This window comes from Grampus griseus (genome assembly GCF_964374135.1).
Source record: "Grampus griseus genome assembly, chromosome: 20".
Classification (NCBI taxonomy): domain Eukaryota; kingdom Metazoa; phylum Chordata; class Mammalia; order Artiodactyla; family Delphinidae; genus Grampus; species Grampus griseus.
The window spans coordinates 25045865-25068216 of record NC_139014.1 but is presented as its reverse complement, the minus strand read 5'-3'; the positions used below and the strand labels follow the sequence as shown (position 1 = coordinate 25068216).

At 36.2% G+C, this 22352-nt stretch overlaps 1 protein-coding gene across 3 annotated transcripts in view; it reads left to right on the top strand.

Moving 5' to 3' along the window:
• MBTD1 (mbt domain containing 1) overlaps positions 1-22352 on the top strand; it is a 67486-nt gene that overhangs the window by 3124 nt on the left and 42010 nt on the right. Inside the window, exon 1 of one of the 3 annotated variants that reach the window (XM_082678307.1) lies at positions 2446-2485. The exons of the other annotated variants lie outside the window; for them this stretch is intronic. The gene's annotated coding sequence lies outside the window, so the exon portion shown is untranslated. Of the gene's footprint in view, positions 1-2445; positions 2486-22352 lie in introns of those variants that run through there. 3 annotated transcript variants of the gene reach the window in all.

Below are 22352 nucleotides of genomic sequence, written 5' to 3'. Positions count from 1 at the left end.
AAATTTATGGGGATGAAGTGATGCAGTATGAGGGACACTGGCAGATTAGGTTAGCATTTCAATTCTGCCACTAAATAACTTCATATGCCTTGTTGGACAAGATTCTATGCCTCAGTTTTCTCATCCTTAGAGTGGAAAGGTTGGTCTAGAATTAACATTATCCAATAGAACTTTCTGCAGTGATGGAACTGTCCTATATCTGTGCCATCTGTATGGTGGCCACTAGCCACATGTGGCTGTTGAGCACTTAAAGGGTAACTAGTGTGGCTGAGGAGCCCAATTTTCAATCTCATTTAATCAAGTGTAAATTTAAATAGCCACATGTCTGCCACACTGGACAGATAATAGAACAGTGTTTTCCAAGCTTAGCTCATCACCACAATCACCTCTTGGGGATCTTATAAAAATACAAAACCTCCCTCTTGTGGGTGATCAATCAGTAGGTCTGCGGTGGAGCCTTCTTCAGAAAGGTTTATCAGATTGGTTAGAGCAATACTGCATGAGAAGATTTCTGAGCTCCCTTCTAGTTCTCACTTTAGTATTGATAACTTAAAATGTAATGTAGTAGAAATGAGCTACGGACAAAGTTGGCAAACTGGCCAGGCTCTGCCTCTGCCACCTCCTGACCTGTGATCTTAATGCAGGTTGCCTAATCTCTTCAGGCGTCATTTTCCTCATCTAAAATAAGGGCCAGCCAGGAATCAGCCGTGCCTTCCTCCCAAGGTTTCCGTAAACCTCCAGTCAGATGTGATGACCACTGTATAAGAAAATGGGAGCTGCTATAAATGATAAAATGTTAAGATATCTATCCAGAATCCCTTTTTCTTATTTCCCTTTTCACTGTTATTATCTAATTCCTACTTATATTGTAGAACTAGTTATATACAATACGCATTAATTAATATAGTAATTTCTTGTTGTCTCAACTATTTGGCCGTAGTTTATAGTCTAGTTTTAGGATGTGCATATTAAGTTTAACACTTTTTTGTACTTCTGGTGCTTAGCATAATGATTTGTATATATTGCTCAGTAAATGTTGGATAATACCATCTATTACTTTACTATTAGACTTCAAAATTTTAATTAGCTAGTTTCAGATTATTTTATACACCAGAGAAATAACCCCCTTGTGTGCATATGTGTGTTTAACTCTTATTTCAATTGTTCCATTATTAATACCCTATAGTGTTTATTGTTAGTGATTGTGTATCTTTTGAGCAACCAGCTCCAAATATATTTTTAAAAGATAAACACCAAGAGAATGTCATCATTTTGCATCAGTATTTTTAGGTATATCAAATCAAGATGATGCTGAATAACCTATTTAACTTATTTTTGCTACATTAACATTATAAATGCTCTTGTTTGATTACTTAAATTACATTTACACTTCAGCCCAGCCTTAATATAAATTCAGTTATTTGGAGTAGAATTGATAGCTGATAATGAATGATCTCAAAGACCCTCTCGGTTACTGTATTTCAGACTTAATTTTGACGAGGTCATCTTATTTTTAATTAGCTTTTCAGGTTCATACTTAAGGAGTCATAACTTTCTTCTGAAGAACTGAAAGTGCATTCATGTGAATTATTTTATTTTTCAAACATCCTTCCTGTGTGGTAAGTGGTGTTTTCCTTATTTAGAAGAAAGGGAAACTGAGACCCAAATAATTGTTACATCCAAAGTCCTGCGTAATAGAACCAGGACTTGAACCCAAAGAGATAGAAATTTGTATTTTTTATATATCAAAGATAGCTTCCCTTTGCTCACTGTTGCTTTAAATCTTAGAGTATTGTTATGTAGAACATTGTCCTCTCCTGTCCTTCTCTGGGTACTTTTCACTTTCTCTAGGTGGGATATTCAGGATATTATTGCTTTCAGTTTCGATGACTGTATTTTTGACATGGACTTACTCTTTCACATTGAACTTGTGGGAAACAAAAACCCAACAATCCCAAATCCTTACCATTTATTTTTCTCCTAATAGTAAACTTAGAAAGCCAGAAGGCCTTTCTGTTTAGCCCAGTGAATTGTATCTTGATAGTGGTATGAGGAAGAAAGCAGCAAGAGCTAAGTAGCTCTTACTGAGTCCAGTCATCATAGAGTATCTGTTAATTCTTATTTTGAACTTTGTCAGTTCACACATACAACGTTCAGACTTAAGGTTCTAGAAAACTTATATTCCATGACTAAATATAAAACTTTGATAATTATATGGGTCACTGTACCCTGTTAGTGTGGATAATGGAGAATTGGTTAACTTTTGATTAGTTTATTCATGTTGAAATTATGCTATTAGGACTTGGTTGCATATTTATATGTGCTTGCATTTAGAATCTCAAATATTTTCTGTAAAATTTCTCCTGGAGAGGTTTACACTTTTATTGCAACCTGTGGGGTGATTATACAAATAAGTTAATGGTTATACTTTTTAATTCCTTTGTAGATTTTATAAGGAGGAAGGTTCATCAGGGTTACAGTCACGGTAGGAAAATGAAATTCTACTGCAATTTATGACTTCCTACATTTTGTCACTCTAAAAACCTCTTTTTTGTTTTATTTTTCATTATAGAAGTGTTACATATTTACTGTTTTTAAAAAAAAAATGAAAAATATGGAAAAGTTAAAATTATCCTCCCATCCCATTCTCACACTGTTAACAGTTTAGCTATTCCTTCAGGATCTTTCTAAATGCATACATAAACAAACACAGATATATCAATCTGTGCATATACCAGCATATATTGTTTCTTTTAATAAAAAATGAGTCATATTATTCGTATTTGGCAATTTACTTTTTTTCAGTATTTCAAATACTTTTTACTCAGTATTTTACCTATAGTAAATCACCCCCCTACTGATGGTTAGATTGCCTTCAGTTTTTCACTGTTACATTATTGCTGCAAGAAATATCCTTCCACATGGATTCTTGTGTCCTATGAGTATTTCTGAAGGACAGATTCCTGAAAGTGGAATTCCCTGGTCAAAGGCATGCTCATTTTTTTTAAGTTTTCATAAGTAATGCAAATTGCCTTCCAAAAAGATGGCATATGTTTGCCTTCCTACCAAGTGTATATGAGTGCTTTTTCTCCCATACATAAATTTACCAATGCCAGATATCATCAGTCTCTCAATTTTTTTACCAATTATTGAATTCTTTAGAGGTAGTTTATACTTTATAAAAATTAACTTTTATTTTTATAAAACAAATGCATGCACTTGATAGTACCATGTAAACAATAGTAGAAGTGTACCCCCAAAAAGGATCCCTTGCAGCAATCTTTTTTTCTCTTCCCAGTTCAGCTTTCATGAGACAAGTACTTTTTTTTTTTTTGGCCGTGCCTCATGGCATGTGGGATCTTAGTTTCCTGACCAGGGATCAAATCCATGCCCCCTGCAGTGGAAGCACGGAATCTTAACCACTGGACTGCTAGGGAAGTCCTGAGACAACTACTTTTAATTCTTTTATCTTTTTGATCTAATATCCATCTCCATAATTCTAAATATTAGACTTCCATTACCTGATGTATGAATTTTAGGTATTATATTTTGACTTCCTCTGTGCTAGTTGAGGAGTTACCATATATGCCCTAATATTAGGCAAGGTCTCACCACCTGCAGTCATCCCATCACCTTATATTCAAAGCCTTGAGTAGTCACCTAACATGGTTTTTCAGTTTTATTTTGAAGAGCAGTGTGTTCAGAATGGCACATTACCTGAAACAGTTTTATTTGATATTTGTTTTCTGTGCTTACAGAAGTTAGCTGATAGAACCATAATTAAGAAAGAAAGAGAAAGGAGGTTAAAATTGAACATAGATTTAAGATTATTCCCTTGATTCATATTGCTAGTGTTCATTTTAGCTCTGTGACCTTGGGCAAATTACTTAATCCGTTTGAACCTCTGCTTCCTCATTTGTAAAAAGGGAGTAATAATATTTGTAAGGATTAAATGCATTGCTATATATTAAGTGCTTAGAATGTCCCTAGCACATATTAAGCATCCTTTAAGTTCTATGACTTATATTAGTTGTATTACTAATCTTAACAGACTTTTTACAAATAAGGAGCAAAAGTATTTCATAAGGTTACTGCGGAATTCACAAATAAACTCCTGTAGAGAAAATGTGTTTCTAAACCAAATTAGATGAAAATGAACAAGACTTACTCTGGAAAACTGTCAAGTGATACAAAAAGTGAATCTAATGTGTGACAGGGGAAGTGTTTCAGAAAATGGCAAAAGCAATATTTCTAAGATAATATATTCTAATATACTACTTAAACATGTATGTATAGACTTCTTCTGGAGAACAGTGGCAGAAGCCTGATGCAATTTTCCCACCCACCTACCTATAAACCAATAAAAAAAAGCATGTATAAATCACGCACCACCCCTGCCTTCAGCATTAAGAAACAGATTACCACAACCTTCAAATTAGCTATAAGCAGAGAAATCAGATTCCAAGCGCTCCTCCTGCCCATATGAAGAGTGGGAAAGGGAAGTCTTAACAGGTTTGTTGAAAGAGTTTAGGGACATGGAAGGCTTAGATGAAGCACAAAAGTACCACTTCCAAAAGAGAGAAATTCATCACTTAAGTTCCAAAATACTGAACACAGGTTTGAAATCTGATAGTTCACAGTTCCAGCCACAGAGAAGAGCTTGAATGCAAGCAATACCAGAATTGGTAAGCTGAAATTACCAGTGCTTCATAGGGAAGGAGTGAAGACATGGAGACTTGGAGTCATGGATAAAGAGAAAGAAGGAAGAGGAAAAAATTAATAATCTTTCAGAAAAAGAAAGAGGATGTTCTTTAACTAGGAACTCTGACCATGAAATGAATAGAAATAGAAAAGAATGGATCACATCCATACAGAACTTCTCTGAGAAGAAACAGTGTGAGTCAAAGCATATCAGCTGATGAGTATCTCTCCTCCCCCAAAAAAGAAAAACGTGAGGCAGAAGAAAATTGACACAATAATACTCAAAATGAAATAAAACATCTTCAGACCATATTTGGAGATAAGGGTAAAAAAATACCTTCACTCAGAAATATAACACAGAACAGAAAGGGACAAAAAACAGGATGAAATAAAGTCAGATTAGATTAAACTGAGAAAGTAGAAGGAAAAAAATCATATCAGAAATGAAGACTAAGTTACAAGTTTCCCAACAAACAATAGAGTCAAATGCAAATGTAATAAAAGACATAGAAGAAAAACAAAACTAAGAGAATGAAAATGACAGTTTTAGTGAAAGGTGGGTACAAAAAGTCTCACATGTAATTGGTGTCTCTCAAGAAGGCAGAGGAATAAAAGCATAACATTTAAACGCATAATCAAGAAAACTTTCTGGAAATAAAAGATCTGAATCTTGAATTTTGAATATATGAAAAGTTCATACCAGAATATAAACTCCAAGATAATATTCTAGTAAAGCTATACAACTTTAAAGATTCATAAAAATTCTCAGGGCCTCCAGGGTAAAAAGATGAAGTGACTTACAAGGGCCAGAGAATTAGACTGGTATTGGGTTTCTCAAAAGCAACATACACAGCAAGAAATAGTGGCGCATCGCCAATTAAAAATATTTTCAAATTGGCTTAGAAAAGCAAAACCCACTTTATAATGTACAATAGGCCCTTAAAACAGTAGAAGTAAAAGAATGAACAAAGATATACCTGGCAAACAAATAATAAGAAAACAGGATTGGCAATGCTGATAAAGTAGAAGTCAAACCAAAAAGCATTGAACAAGACAAAAGAGGACAGTTTATAATGCTACAACCACAATTCACAACAAAAGTACAATAGTTGTATATATGAACCAAATAACAGCAACAATCTGTGTAAATCAGAAGCTATAAAAAATGCAAGTAGTGAAAAGCACTAAAAATTGGAGACTTTAATACTCTTAGCACAAGATAGGTGTTGTAGACAAAAAATAAGGTTATAAAAGATCTAAACCACATAATAAGGCAGATCATCAGGTATATCCATTGCTACATCCTAGTAGACACTATATTTCAAACACAGAGTATTCATAAAAATTGTTGCTAAATTAGGAAAACATCAGTAGGTTCCATTCAAGAAAGCAAAAGCAAAACCAAAAAGCAAAAGGGCACTTCCATCTTGAAATTTAGAAACCTTCTATTATATGTTAGAAAGCCTTGTGCAAAAAAGTTCATAGCAGTTTTATTCATAGTATTCAAGTCTGGGTGGAGAATGGATAGACTAATACATTGATAAAGTTCAGTTTCACTCAGCAGTAAGAAGCGTTGAACCATTATACATGAAATAACATGGATAAATCTCAATATAGTCCATATAGTTTTATTCCATTTATGTAAAATCTTAAATATATGCAAAATTAAGCAATTGTGCTAAAACTGGGAGGAGGAGAAAAACTGACTGTGAAAGGACATGAGGGAGCTTTCTAGAGTGATAGAAAATTTCAGCATCTTGATTGAACTTGAAAAGTTCAGCATCTTTGATATGCATTCAAAATTATGCCTCAATTTAAAAAAATCAACTTTTGGATAAACAGGGAATGCAAACAAATTACAGAGTTTCTAAAAAGTAATAATAATGGGGCTTCCCTGGTGGCACAGTGGTTAAGAATCCACCTGTCAATGCAGGGGACATGGGTTCGAGCCCTGGTCCAGGAAGATCCCACATGCCGCAGGGCAACTAAGCCCGTGTGCCACAACTACTTAGCCTATGCTCTAGAGCCCGTGAGCCACAACTGCTGAGCCCATGTGCCAAAACTACTGAAGCCCACATGCCTAGAGCCCGTGCTCCACAACAAGAGAAGCCACTGCAATGAAAAGCCCGCGCACTGCAACGAAGAGTAGCCCCTGCTCGCTGCAACTAGAGAAAGCTGCACACGGCAACAAAGAACCAAAGCAGCCAAAAGTAAATAAATAAATAAATTTATAAATAATAATAATGAAAATGCTACATACATACCAGAATCTGTGGAATACGTTTAAAGCAGTGAGCAGAGGAAAATTCGTACTCCTAAATTATCAGCTGTTAAAGGAAAATTCAAAAGTAAATTCTAAAGATTTTATTGGCTTTGTCAGCAGTTGATACATTGGGCAACATCCAGTCTAGCAGGTAGAAAGGAGCTCTGAAGAGCTGCAGAAGGCCAAGAGATTTTGATAGACCAAAGTGAGCAGGAGGAACAAGGAAGTTATACTGGGCATTTGCTGATTGGTTAAAATGGGGTTGCTGGCCTTAATGGAGCAAAAGGAAGTCTTGGAGCTGGGTCAAGTAACTTGTGCTGATAGGTTGACTTAGGCTTATCTTTTTCTGGAAGAGCGGAGTGTAGAAAACTAACCACTAAATTTTGGCTTTCTGACTTGGGGCTTAGCATGAGCAACTCCACCTTGGGCCTAATCCGGTTACTTTAGCATAGTAAATATAGAAGATTGAAAATAAATAATTCCCAACTCAGAAACAAAAAGAGCAAAGCAAAACACACACAAAAAAGGGAATAATAGATAAAAGTAGAAGTTAATGAATTAAAGGACAGAAAAACTATACATAAAATTGATGAGTCAATCCTGGACCTTTGTGGGAAAATTCACAAAGTATGTAAACCACTAGCTAGTTTAATCAAGGGGGAAAGGAGAATGCACAAACATACAAAATAAGAAATAAGAAGGAAATAACTTGATACAGAAGAAATTGAGAAAATCTTACACAACTATTTTGCACACACTGTGCAAATAAATTTGAAAACCTAGATGAAATGGATTATTAGGAAAATACAGTTTGAGAAAATTGACCTCACTAGAGAGTTTCCTAAAAACTTAGGTAAATTTCTCTATTTCTTTTATGGAAATTATCAAGGAGCTATCCCACAAAACACCAGGCCTGAGTGATTTCACAAGGGAATCTGCAAAACCTTTAGATAGCATGTAGTCCCAATGCTACACAAATCATTTCAGACCATAGAAAATGAAGGAAAACTTTCTAATTATTTTTATGAAGCAAGACTAATACTGATTTCTGAACCTGATAAAGATGGTGCAAAAAAATGAAAATTAGACATTTATGAATATCAGTGCAAAATCCTAAATATTGTGCAATCTCTTAACACAATAGTCAAATACATTATGACGAAGTGAGCTTGATAGTAGCAGTACAAGAATGATTCAGTATTTGGAAGTTTGTTGATATAGTTTACCATATTAATAGCTCTAAGGAGAACAGTCATTCTCTTTTTAGATGTTGGGAAAGTCTGTGACAAATTCAACACCTATTCCTGATAAAAACTTTTAAGAAAACAGGAATGGATAGATCCTTCCTTAACATGATTTTCGTAAATGCACATGCACACTCACATACATACATACATCAAAATATCTTAATCCTGGGGCTTCCCTGGTGGCGCAGTGGTTAAGAATCCGCCTGCCAGTGCAGGGGACACGGGTTTGAGCCCTGGTCTGGGAAGATCCCACATGCCGCGGAGCAACTAAGCCCGTGCACCACAACCACTGAGCCTGTGCTCTAGAGCCCGTACTCTGCAACAAGAGAAGCCACCTCAGTGAGAAGCCTGCGCACAGCAACGAAGAGTTCTTCCCACTCGCCGCAACTAGAGAAAGCCCGTGCAGCAACGAAGACCAACGCAGCCAAAAATAAATAAATAAATAAAGCCAATGCAAAAAAATACAGTTAGGAAAAAGAAAATTATAAGCTTAGTGGAAAAGAGAAAAGTTTCTTTGCAAGTGACATTATAGTGTATCTGGAAAGCCCTAGAAAATCAATGATAAAACTTTCCAAATAATTTAGCAAGATTACAGGATATAAAATAATAAATCTAAGTGTACTCAGTCAATTCAACAATATAACAAAAGGGAAAATTGCATTTACATTAGCCACGAAAAATAAAATACTTAAATTCATAAGGATTTCCTTTTAACAAAAATTGTTCAAAAGCCTATATGATGCAAACTATACAACGTTTCTTGTTCTCAGTTAAGACATTTCAACATTATGAAGATTCCGAAGTTAGTAAATCTAATGAGGCCCTAATAAAAACACCCAACAATTTTTTGGTATAGAACTAAGCTAGTTAATACTGAAGTTCATTTGGAAAAATAAAACATGCAAGAATATCAAAGCATTAAAGGAAGAATATTGGGGGCGGGTGTCTAGGCCTACCAGATTTCAGACTAGACTAGGAAGGCTCTCTAATTTAAAAAGGAAGCTATTGGCACATGAATAGACAGACCAATAAGATAGTATAACGTTTAGATATGGACACAACTACATATGGAAATCTAAAACATAAAGTGGTATTTCAAAGCACTGTGACAAAAGGGACATTTTAGTAAAAAGCGATGGTACAACTAGATAGTTGGGAAAAGATAATATTAGGGCCACTGTTTATACCATACATAAGAATAAACTCTAGGGGCTTCCCTGGTGGCGCAGTGGTTGAGAGTCCGCCTGCCGATGCAGGGGACACGGGTTGGTGCCCTGGTCCGGGAGGATCCCACATGCCGCGGAGCGGCTGGGCCCGTGAGCCATGGCCGCTGAGCCTGCGCATCCGGAGCCTGTGCTCTGCAATGGGAGAGGCCACAACAGTGAGAGGCCCGTGTACCGCAAAAAAAAAAAGAATAAACTCTAAATGGATCAGAGATGTAAATAACAAAATATGGGTGAATTTTTCTATACCATGGTATAAGGGAAATTTTTCTGTGACTCAAGGTACAATGAAAGAAAACACTGATAAGTTTTACTACATTAAAAAAATTTTATTTAATTGTATGGCAAAAAATTCCATGAAATCAAAATTTGCCATATATAACAGGTAAATTTAGGGTAAATTCCTAAATACAAAGAGTTTTGAAAAAACATTTAAAAGATTAAAAACACTTAAAGGGCAAGAGATAAGAACAGACAAGTCCACACACATATACAGAAAGGTACAAAAATGGCTTAGTGTAGAACTATACTGGTTTTTAATACCAATCCCCACTAAAAAGGATGAGATCTCCTTGGAGAAAAGGTTGATTTAGGAGCTGGAGCAGTGTAGGGTTTAAAATGATCCTAGAATATCTTGATATTCCAGAAAGTAAGGTACTGCTCAAAAATTGATGTGGGCATGTCAAAATGACATGGGAGTCAGTTCAAGGGGATCCTAGTAGCCAAATCTGGGATAATTTGAACCCCCAAATAATTAAAGACAGAAATGAATTATGAACTAGGGGGGTGGGGCGGGGAAATAGGAGTTAGTGAACTCATACTGATAATGAATAGGTAGATAGATATATAAAGGGGATGATGAGAGTTTCCTGCTGACTGGTAAGAGTACTAGCACTAGAAAATCATTTTGCAGACATCATAATGTTTGGTTCTGCAGGAGTTATTGGATGCCTAATTTAGGGATGAGGGGGGTAGAATTTCAGTGAGCAACTGTATTAGTTTGTTTTAAATGTGTCCCCAAGATTGCTTATTAGTTGCAAGGAGAAATATGGTAAGTATACTGGAAAAACTGGATAACACCTTGGCAGGGTGATGAAAATGAACATCACCACTGAGGGGCAGATATGTATCTTGTGCCTCTGGATGTAATACTCTTGAGAAGGATATATCACTTACGTAGTATTATGGGGATATATAACCTGAAAATGAGGAAACTTCAGATGAACCCCAAATGAAAAGCATCCCATTAAAAAGAGGAGAGGTCTTCCCAGCATTGCTTGGGTCTGGATGTAGGTGTTTCCCCAATTGGTGCTGTATGCACTTTTATTTCTATCTATATATATATTGCTTGTTCTCCCAACTTGGTGATGTAAGTTCTCCCAAACTGGTGACGTATGTACATTTATCTCTGTCTCTGTCTCTGTGTCTCTCCCTCTCCCTCTCCCTCTCTCTCTCTCTCTCTCCCTCTCTCTCCCTCTCTCTCCCTCTCTCTCTCTCTCTCTCTATATATATATATATAGCTTGTCCTTATATTGTAACTTAATACTAATATAATAAATTTCCTTATTTCTTGCTTATTAAAAAAAAAAAGAGGAGAGGAGGCCTACATTCTCCAAAAACAATCTTCTAGATTAAAGGAAACAAATACAGCATGTGATGCTGGACTAGAGGGAAGAAATTCTATAAAGGACATTGGGTCCATTGAAATATGGATGGTAAATTAGGGCAAAGTATTAACATTAAATTCCTTGAAACTAGTAACTGTGCTATAGTGATGAGAGAAAGTTTATATTCTTAGGAAATGCACACTGAAGTAGTTTGGAATAAAAAGACATGTATGGGACTTCCCTGGTGGTCCAGTAGTTAAGACTCCACACTTCCACTGCAGGGGGCATGGGTTTGATCCCTGGTCAGGGAACTAGGATCCTGCATGCTGCTGCCAAAAAAAAAAAAAAAAAAATTGTATGCAACTCACTCTCAAATGGTTCAGAAAAACATCTATATATTTCGAGAGAAGAATAAAACAAATGGAGCGATTTTTTAGTAATTGGTGAATCTGAGTAGAATACACAGGATTTCTTTGTACTATATTTCCAGCTTTTCTGTAAATTTGGAGTTATTTCCAAGTAAAAAGTTTTTTTTAAAAAAAGGGGAAAAAAGACTACTGACATACCATTTTCATCCAGCATATTATATGGCAAAAAAAAACAAAACTCCCAGTATTGCTGGAGCAAATACAAAATGGTAAAGTTTCTGTGGAGGGGAATTTGGCAATATCTAACAAAACATTCACCATTCTACCCAGCAGTCACACTTCTGAGAATATACCCTGAAGTTATACCTCAAACAATTTATATACATATATGTGTATATGTATATATACATGTATATATGTTCATTGCAGCAATATTTGTTATTGCCAAAACATTGAAAACTATTGTGTCCAAATGAAATTGATTGAATAAACATGTGCACAGTGCAGAACTGCGCAGCTTAAAAAGGAATGAGGAAGATGTCTGTGCCCTGAAATGAAGTGGTTTCCAGGATGTATTTCTAAATTAAAGGACAGAGGAATTTAGTATGTGGCCTTTTGTGTATATAAGGAAGCATAAATATACCTGTTTACCTTTTTAAAACATACACACATAAGAAAGATGAACCAGAAAGCAATAAAGTTGGTTACCCACCTACAGGAGACAGTGGCGAGGTAAGGGAAGGAAATATTTCTCCAAGTTATACCTTTTTGTATAGCTGTTTATATTTGAAAACAGGGTGATTTTTTTGATAGTCCCAGTAAATGAAATTAACTCAATAAGGATGTCAAGGGAGACTAAAACCAAAAGCAAACCAAAACCAACTTATTTCAAACTGACAATTGAAGGAGGGAGAAATAGCTAATCCAAGTAACTCTAAAACTCAGTACTCTGTTCCTCAGTTTGAGGAGAAGGGACTACAAAGAAATTCTGAACTCAAAAGTTCATTTTTGTAGCAGTATGGATGTTATGCTCTGAAACTATTTAAATATATAAAAGGATGGAGCAAATGAATAAATGTTAATTTTGTTGGAAGCCAGGGTTTTCAATAGAAGAAGAGAGAGACAAATACGGATGTGAGAAGGTAAGGAAAAGCCTTGTGGGGATGGATTCTAATTGGAGGTGTAAGTGTAAACTTATGATTTTGAAAATACATTGTATATATACGTAAGTCATATGTCACATACATGTCTGCATATATATTCCAACTCACATGCACTGAAAGGCTCCAGAAGCAAAGAGATACCCCAGTAGCAATGAACACATGGACCACCTAGATCTTTATTTCTAACATTCCTAGTAAAAGAAACCAAGGCTCTTTGGAGAAATGGTTGATTCCAGAGCTGAGACAGGAAAGTGAGATAAGCCTAGAATGTCTTGTTATGCCAGAAAGCAAAAAATTGTTCAAAAATGATAGGGGCATGTCAGAATGACACAGGAGTCAGCTTGAATGGGTTCCCACTGGCTGAATCTGTCATGATTTGAGCCCCCAAATAACAAAGGACAATAAAGAATTACAAACCATTGAAAAGTTGGAATCCAGGAGTTAATACCCATAAGAGAAAAAAGAAGGATCTTCCTGACAGAAGAATGCCAACTGATGAATATGGAAGGAATTCTGGGATTGGAAAATCGTAGTAAAAGATTGGGCAAGAATCATTGGATGCTAAATCTGGAGTGAAATTTTGATGAGCAGTATATTTGCATGGTCTTGAAGTGTCTTCCATAGGTTGCTTATTAAAAGAGGGAAAACAGTAAAACACCAGTGGAGAACCAGATCCCACAGCTAGACCAAGTCTTATCGTCACCAATAAGGGGCAGATGAACATCATATAATCTGGGTTTACTACCCTGAGTAGCATGAGTTATGTAGTATTTCAACTGGGAATATACAGTCTGAATCTAATGATGAGAAAACTGCAAACCCAAAAAGGGGAAGTTTTTAAAGGAGAGGAAATCTATGTGAAAGAATTCCAAATAATTTGTGTAGATAGTCCATGCTCAAAGAGGGGGTGCTTGATGGCCTCTTGCTGATGTGCCTTCACCTATGCTGTTCTCTGCCTAAAAAGATCCTCCTCTCGCCCATCAGAAATCTTCTTTCTCAGCCTTTAAACAAGTATCATTTGTGTGTGTGTGTATGTGTGTGATACTGAGTTGACCTGACCCCCTGTTTTTCTCTCTTGGAAATTTTCATTCCATTCATCCACATAATTGTCTTTGGAGCTGCTCTGTTCTTTTATGCCCCTGACCCTCTGGTTGAATACCCCTAGGCATGCACTTAACCCAGGTGAAGACAACATACCCATTATTTGGGATTTTTTAAACTTAGGAACTCTGCTCTTAGAACTGTAAGATGGCAAATTTAAGAAATGAATGATAAAGAGATCATAATACCAGGGAAAAAAGCTAAAGGCTTTGACTAAGATTTTGTCTGAGGAATAAAGAGGGATCCTCAAATATTCAGGGACAATAATGAGAGAATAAAATTGGTTTCTGCTTAGCCCCTACCAAATTCAGTTTGTTCATCAAATTAGGAACCACAGTTTAATTAGGTTTCTGTCACTTATAACCAAAAACATAAAGCCTCAGTTTAAATCAGGGTTTCTCACCAGTGGCACTAAACAGCGTTTTGGACTCTCCTGTCATGTTAATGCAAAGGAATGTGACTCTTTTCCTCCAGTCCTCTTAAGGGATATTGCCAAATATCTACCAGGGGGCTAATATCCACTGCCCCCAGTTGAGAGACAACAAATATTTGAGTCCTGCAATGCTGATCTCTGAGAATATTGTGAACAAGACAGAAATACAGTTCAGAGAAGATAGGTAAAAAATTAAGTGCACACAAAAATCTTAAAATCAAATTCATAATAAATTCTCTGAAAGAAACAAACAGGATACTGAAATGAGAAATAATGGGGTGAAGAGTGCTACTTCATTTAATTAATTTGTTTAAGAGTGCTACTTTATTTGTTTTAATAAATTTTTTGAAAAAGAGTGGGTGCTTAATTCCCCACTCCTTGAGCATGGGCTTCGAATAGTTACTTCCTTCCAAAGAGTACAGTATGGAGAGAGGTGAAGAGTAATTTTATAGTAGAAAAAACTGCCAAATAATTCTTCAGGCAAGTGGGACTTCCCTGATGGTGCAGTGGTTAAGAATCCATCTGCCGATGCAGGGGGCGCAGGTTCAATCCCTTGTCCGGGAAGATCCGACATGCCGCGGAGCAACTAAGCCCATGAGCCACAACTACTGAGCCCGAGTGCTGCAACTACTAAAGCCTGCGCACCTAGAGCCCACGCTCCACGACAAGAGAAGCCACCGCAATGAGAAGCCCGCGCACTGCAACGGAGAGTAGACCCCACTCACCGCAACTAGAGAAGGCCCACATGCAGCGATGAAGACCCAACACAGCCATAAATAAATAAATAAATTTATTTATTTTAAAAGAATAATTCTGGCAAGTAATCAAGGTCAACATCAACAGGGATAAGTTATGTTGACAGGATGTATCCCCAGTCTAATCATGAGGATATGAGACAAATTCAGTAGAAGCAACGTTCAACAAAATACCTGACCAGTACTCCTCAATTGTCAAGGTCACCAGAAACCAGGAAAATCTGAGAAATTTTCACAGCCCAGAGGAGCTTAAGTAAATCTAACAACTAAATGTAGTGTGGGATCTTGGAACAGAAGAAGAACATAGGGTAAAAATGAAGGAAATTTGAATAAAGTATATATAGACTTAGTTAAATGACATACCAATTTTAGTTCATTAATTAACAAATGTACAATATTAACATAAGATATTAATAGGGAAACAGGTATAATATGGGAAATCTGCGCTGTATTTTCAACTTTTCTGTAAATCTGTTGGAACTATATACATTGTAAATCATTTGTAAGTAAAGATGAAATATTTTGCAAAAATAGCCGTCTATTGTTACCATTCTTAAGGGGGGACATAATCTTATAATAAAGAGTAGTCATTTAGTCATTTAAGTTTAATAAGTTAAGCTTTATGGAAAAAATTTATAACCCAGGCAATAAATATAAGTTGACATTCGCCCTTTTTATCTCTATCCTCCAAACTTTTTATTCAAGTTGATCAAAAAACTCACTTCTTGTTATTTTTAATCTCATGGGGAAATGAGGAATCACTATATCTTTATACCTATCCACTTCATAAGTTAAATCATTAGTGTTTATATGATAATGTTTACGGCTGCTCAGCCGGGTCACTGGATTGAACCCAGACTACGGCAGTGAAAGCCCAGAATCCTAACCACTAGGCCACCAGGGAACTTCCTTTGTTCCTTTTTGTTTGTTTGTTTTGTTTTTTTTTTTTGCGGTACGCGGGCCTCTCACTGTTGTGGCCTCTTCCGTTGTGGAGCACGGGCTCTGGACGCACAGGCTCAGCGGCCATGGCTCACGGGCCCAGCCGCTCCGCGGCATGTGGGATCTTCCCGGACCGGGGCACGAACTTGTGTCCCCTGCATCGGCAGGCGGACTCTCAACCACTGCACCACCAGGGAAGCCTTCCCTTTGTTCCTTTTTGATATAACTTCTTTTCCTGGAGTTAACAACTGTCTCATATTTTTTCGTTTAATCATTTAACACTATTAAAAGTGTCTATTGCCTTTTTCCTAAATCCTCCAACAAACTCTGTCAAACACAAAGTTTTATTTTTATCCTGGAGCTGCCATCGTCCATCCTCCTCCAGTATAGTCTGGTTGCTTTGTAGGCCTCCTGTACAGCTGTCATCCGAGGACGTCCCTTTTATCATTGTCTTGGGAATTCCCTGTCCTCTGTTGGATCTTTCTCTTTCTTTGTTACTTTGATGTTATAATGAAGCACATCTCCTGAGTAAAAGTGAACATGGGATCTAAGTTTTTTGAGACTTGGCATATCTGAAAATATCTTTATCCAACCATTATACGTGGCTGATAGATTGACAGGATATAGATTTTTTTAACAACTTTCTTGAAGTAAAATTGACACGAGATTTAAAACTTTAAAGTGTACAATTTAATAAGTTTTGACAAATATAACACTCGTGAAACCATCACCACAGTCAAGATACAGAAGCTGTCCATAATCCCCAAAAGTTTCTTCATGATCCTTTATAACCTCTTCCCCACCCCTGGCCCATCCCTTCCCCAGGTAACTTACTGATCTGTTTTCTGCCACTGTACATTAGTTTGCATTTTCTAAAGTTTTATAAAAATGAAATCATGCAGCTTGTGTTCTTTTTTTTTTTTTGGTATGGTTTTTGCTCAGCATAATTATTGTGAGATTATCGCTGTTGTGTGTGTCAAAAATTAATTCCTTTTTATTGCCAAGTAGCAAAATGGAATCATTGTATGGATGTACCACAATTTGTTTATTCATTTACTTTTTGATGGACATTTGGGTATTTCCAGTTTTGAGCTATTATGATCATTCATATATATGTCTTTGTATGGACTTAAGCTTTCATTTTTCTTAGGTAAATACCCAGGAGTGGAATGTATCGTAGGCGGTGTATATTTAGCACGTTTTATTTAACACTGTATTTAAAACTGCGTGTTCTCCAAAGTGCTTGTACCATTTTACATTCCCATCTTCAGTATATGAGAGTTCCATTTGCTGCACAGACCATAGAGGGCTGTGGGTTTGTTTGGCCATTCTAATAGATGCATAAGAACATCTTGTGATTTTAATTTGTAATTTCCTAATGACCAATGATGTTGAACATGTATTCATGTCCTTATTTGCCGTCCATGTAGCTTCTTTGTGAATTCTCTTTAGATCTTTGCCTGTTTTCTGTTTTTTTTTAATTATGTTGTTTAAGTTACTGAGTTTTGACGGTTCTTTATATGTCCTGGATACAAATCCTTTATCAGGTATATGATTTGCAAATATTGTTTTCCAGTCTGTGGCTTGTTTTATTCTCCTAATAGTGTCTTTCAAAGACCAGAAGTTTTAAATTTTGATTAAGTTTAGTGATCAATTTTTCCTTTACTGGGTCATACTTTTGATGTCATATCCAAAAACTTTTTAATACCTAACCTAACATCGTGAATGTTTTTTTCCAGTTTTTTTTCTGGAAGTTTTTAGTTTTAGCTCTTACTTTTAGGTCTGTGATCCATTTTGTTTTTGTTTTTGGCCACGCCATGTGGCTTGTGGGATCTTAGTTCCCCAACCAGGGATTGAACCCAGGCCACAGCAGTGAAATTGCCAAGTCCTAACCACTGGACCACCAGGGAATTCCCTGTGATCCATTTTGAGTTATGTTTTGTTTATGATATAACGTATAGATCCCAGTCTCTTTTTTTTTTTTTTTTTTTTTGCATATGGTTATCCGCTTGTTCCAGCACCTTTTGTTGAGAAGACTATATTTTCTCCACTGAATTGCCTTTTCACACTTGTGAAAAAAAATCAATTGACCATATATGTATGGGTCTATTTCTTTTGATCTATTTGTCGGTCTTTATGTCAAAATTCCACTGCCTTGATTAGAGTAGCTTCAGCATACATCTTGGAGTCAGGAAGCTTAAGTCTTTCAACTTTGTTCTTCTCAAATTTGTTTTGGCTATTCTAGGCCCTTGCAGTTCCATATGAATTTTAGATTCAGCTTGTCAATTTCTACCCCCAAATCTTCTGTGTTTTGATTACGTTGTGTTTTTCGGGGTTGGTTTGTTTGGCCACTCCATGTAACATGTAGAATCTTAGTTCCCCAGCAGGGATTGAACCCCTGCCCCCTGAAGTGGAAGCACAGATTCTTAACCACTGGACCACCAGGGAAGTCCCTTGATTACAATTGTGTTGGATCTATAAATCAACTTGGGAAGAATTGGCATTTTAACAATATTTATTCTTCTAATCTGTGAACACAGTAAATCTTTCCATTTATTTAGATCTTTCTTTAACCCTTTCAGGAACATTTAGTAGTTTTCATGGTATTGGTCTTGCATATCTTTTGCCAGATTTATCCCCAATTATTTCATACTTTTTGATGCTATTGTAAGTGGTATTTTTTTATTTCCAGAAATTGAACTCCAGAAATTTCAATTTCTGGAGTTTTGTTGCTAGTATATAGAAATGCAGCTGATTTTCCTGTACTGATATTTTGTCCTGCATCCTTGCTAAACACTTATTAGCCCAACACTTACTGTATATTCCATCAGATTTTCTACAATCATGATGTCTGGGAATAAAGATTTAGTTAAATTTACTTCTTTACAATCTGGATTCTTTTATTTATTTCTGTACTTTTTTTTTCTTATTGCGCTGGCTAGAATTTCTAGTACAATATTGAATTAAAATGGCAAAATCAAATATATAAACTCCCAGTCTTGATGGGAAAACATCCAGATTTTCATAATTAAATTTCTTTTTTTTGGCTGGGCCACACAGCATACAGGATCCTAGTTCCCCTACCAGGGATCAAACCCGTACCCCCTGCAGTAGAAGCATGGAGTCTTAACCACTGGACCGCCAGGGAAGTCCCCATTAAATTTTATGCTAAGTTTAGGATTTTCCTGAATGTTCTTTATCGGGTGAGGAAGTTCTCTTCTATTCCTAGTTTGCTGACGGTTTTTTTTTTTTAATCAGGAATAGGTCTTGGAGTCTGTAAAATGCTTTTTCTGTATCTCTTGAGATAATCATATGACTTCTGTTTTTTAGTCTATTAATATGATGAATTTATTGATTTCAAATGTTGAATTAGCTTTGCCTTCCTGGGATAAACCCACTTGGCCATCCTATATTATTCTTTTTATGTAGTGTTTGATTCAGTCTGCTAAAATTTAGTTTAAAATGTTTGCATCCTATATTCATGAGTAATATCGCTCTGTAGTTTTCTTACAATAGCTTTTCTGGTTTGGGGATCAGAGTAATGCTGGCCTAATAGAATGAGTTGGAAACTATTTCATCCTCTTCAGTTTCCTGGAAGAGTTGTTGTAGAATCAGTAGTGTTTCTTAAGTAGAATTCTCCAATGAAGCCATTTGGGCTGGAGTTTTCTTTGTGAGAAGGTTTGTAACTACACATTTAATTTCTTTACCTATTCAGGTTATTATAGTTATTTACCTATTCAGGTAATACGTTTATATGTGAGATTTGGTTTTATGTCTTTCAAAGAATTTGTCCATTTCCTCTAAGTTGTCAAATTTATTAGCGTAAAGTTGTTGGTCATATTCTTACTCTCCTCTTAATATCTCCAGAATCTGTAGTGATGCTGCCTCTCACCCATGACACTGGAAATTTTGTCTTTTCTCTTTTTTGCTTATCTCTAATCAGTCTTATTGATCTTCTCAAAGAACTGGCTATTGCTTTCATTGTTTTTTTTTTTTTTTTTGGTTTGTTTGTTTTTCAGTTAGTTGATTTTCACTTGGAGCTTTGAGTATAGATTTTATGATAAGAATTTTTTTCCTTAACCAGCTATTACTTTCTTTTTTTTCTTCTTTTTGTTTGTTTGTTTTTTAGTTAGTTGATTTTCACGTGGAGCTTCGAGTATAGCTTTTCTGATAAGAATTTTTTTTCCTTTAGAAGTTTGAAGGCATTACTTTTGTTAATCTTGTCATTGAGAAACCCACTGATATCCTAATTCCCTTCTCTTTTTCTGTGATATAGTGTTTTTCTTGAAGCTTTTAGTATGGCAAAGTTCTGTAATTTTTATAAGAATGTACCTTGGTATAGTTTGGTTTTTTTTTAAGTCATTAAGCTGGGCTTGCGTGGTCCCTTCAGTATAGGAACTCTGTCTTTTGATCCTGGAATTCTTGTTGTTGTTGTATTTTTTTCTTTGTTCCTATCTGTTTTCTTTCTTCAGTATCTCTATTCTTTGGATTTTGTATCTTCTGTATTTAACTTTTATCTTTTCTCTTTTATTATCTACCTATTTGTCTCATGTATATACATACACACATGCTTTTTGAAAGATTTCCTTGATTTTACTATCCATGTATTAATTTATTATTTTGCCTCTTCTGTTTTTTAAATTCCAAGATCTGTCTTGTTCACTGATAGCATCCTATTATTATATTTCTCTGAAGAATTTTTTTTTTTGAAGTTTTCTTTTGCTCCCTGTATTACTTCTATTTCCTGTAGATTCTTTTTTCTGAAGATTTGTTTTGGTCTTTCACATTTTTTAAATTAATTTTTTTAATTTAAAAATTAATTAATTAATTTGACTGTACTGGGTCTTCATTGCGGCACATGGGCTCTTCATTGAGGTGCGCAGGCTCAATAGTTGCAGCGCAAGTGCTTAGTTGCAGTATGTGGGATCTTAGTTCCCTGACCAGGGATCGACCAGGGCTCGAACCCAGGCACCCTGCCTTGGGAGCGAGGAGTCTTAACCACTGGACCACCAGGGAAGTTCCTGGTCTTCCACATTTTTAAGAGGCCTTTCACAAATGACTGGTAATCCTTGCCTGTTTATTCATATTTAATGGTTAGTTACTAAGCAGCTGATGGGACTAAATGTGCCTAAATTGGGCTTGTTGACTAGTGAGATTCACTGTTGTGATTGGTTACTTTTAAAATCTCTCTGGTCTCCTGCACTTTTACTGTGATCTGTTTAGATGTGGATATCTTTTTGTTGTGCTTAACATATATTGTAGTGCTTAACATATATTGTAGTTCTATCTGTGAATTCATGTTTTTGTTATTTCTTCAAAATTTTCAGCCAGTATCTCATTCAGCTTTACCTTTTTCCATTCTCCATAGTCTCTCCTTTGAGAATTTTTTTTTATATATATAAATTTATTTATTTATTATTTATTTTTGGCTGTGTTGGGGCTTCGTTGCTGCATGCGGGCTTTCTCCAGTTGCAGCGAGCAAGGGCTACTCTTCGTTACCCTGTGCGAGCTTCTCGTTGCAGTGTCTTCTCTTGTTGTGGAGCACAGGCTCTAGGCACGAGGGCTTCAGTAGTTGTGGCACTCGGGCTCAGTAGTTGTGGTTCACGGGCTCTAGAGCGCAGGCTCAGTAGTTGTGGCACACAGGCTTAGTTGCTCTGCAGCATGTGGGATCTTCCCAGATCAGGGCTCGAACCCATGTCCCCTGCATTGGCAGGTGGATTCCTAACCACTGCGCCACTAGGGAAGTCCATCTCCTTTGAGAACTCTTATTGACATTTATTATTAGATCTTTACATTCAGTGCTCTTTTAACCTCTTAGTTTCTATGTTTCTGTTCTTTGCTGTTTTGGGTTCTTTCTTAATGTTTATCTTCCATTTCCCCAATTATTTTTTAGGCATGTCTAATCCATTTAGGGGTTTTTGTGTTTTTTTTTTAAATTACAGCAATTGTATTTTTCATTTACAGAAATAACATTTGGTTCTTTCTGATTGTATTCTCTGTTCATTTTTCAATAACATTTTTTATTTCTTCTTAGTTCTTGTATGGTTATTTTATATTCTGTCTCTGGCAATTCCAGTGCCTAACTATTTGGGATATCTAATCTATTTCTGCTGACGCTTGCGGTGGACCGCTTATTGTGTGTTTGATATTTGATTGTGTACTGATATTTGATAAAAATCTGTGGAAATGCTGAAAGGCCGGAATTGTAGGTGATTATTTCTGAAATGATTTAGGATTGCTTTTTCTGGGTGTCAAGGGGCACTGGTATCCTAGAACCACTTTAATTTCTTGACATGGGAATTTTCTGACCATCTAGGGTAGGATAAGTTATAACCTCAGGTCTTTGGTTGCAAAATCCCAGAGAAGCCTCTCCACCCAGAGCACGGACAAAAAGGCTCCTTTGTAGGTCCCCGAGCTGTGCAGCTTGTGGGATCTCAATTGCCTGACCAGGAATTGAACCCGGGCCACCGCAGTGAAAGCCTGGAATCCTAACACTTAGGCCACCAGGGAACTCCCTACATGTAGTCAGTTTTTTTCCCACCCATTTTACAA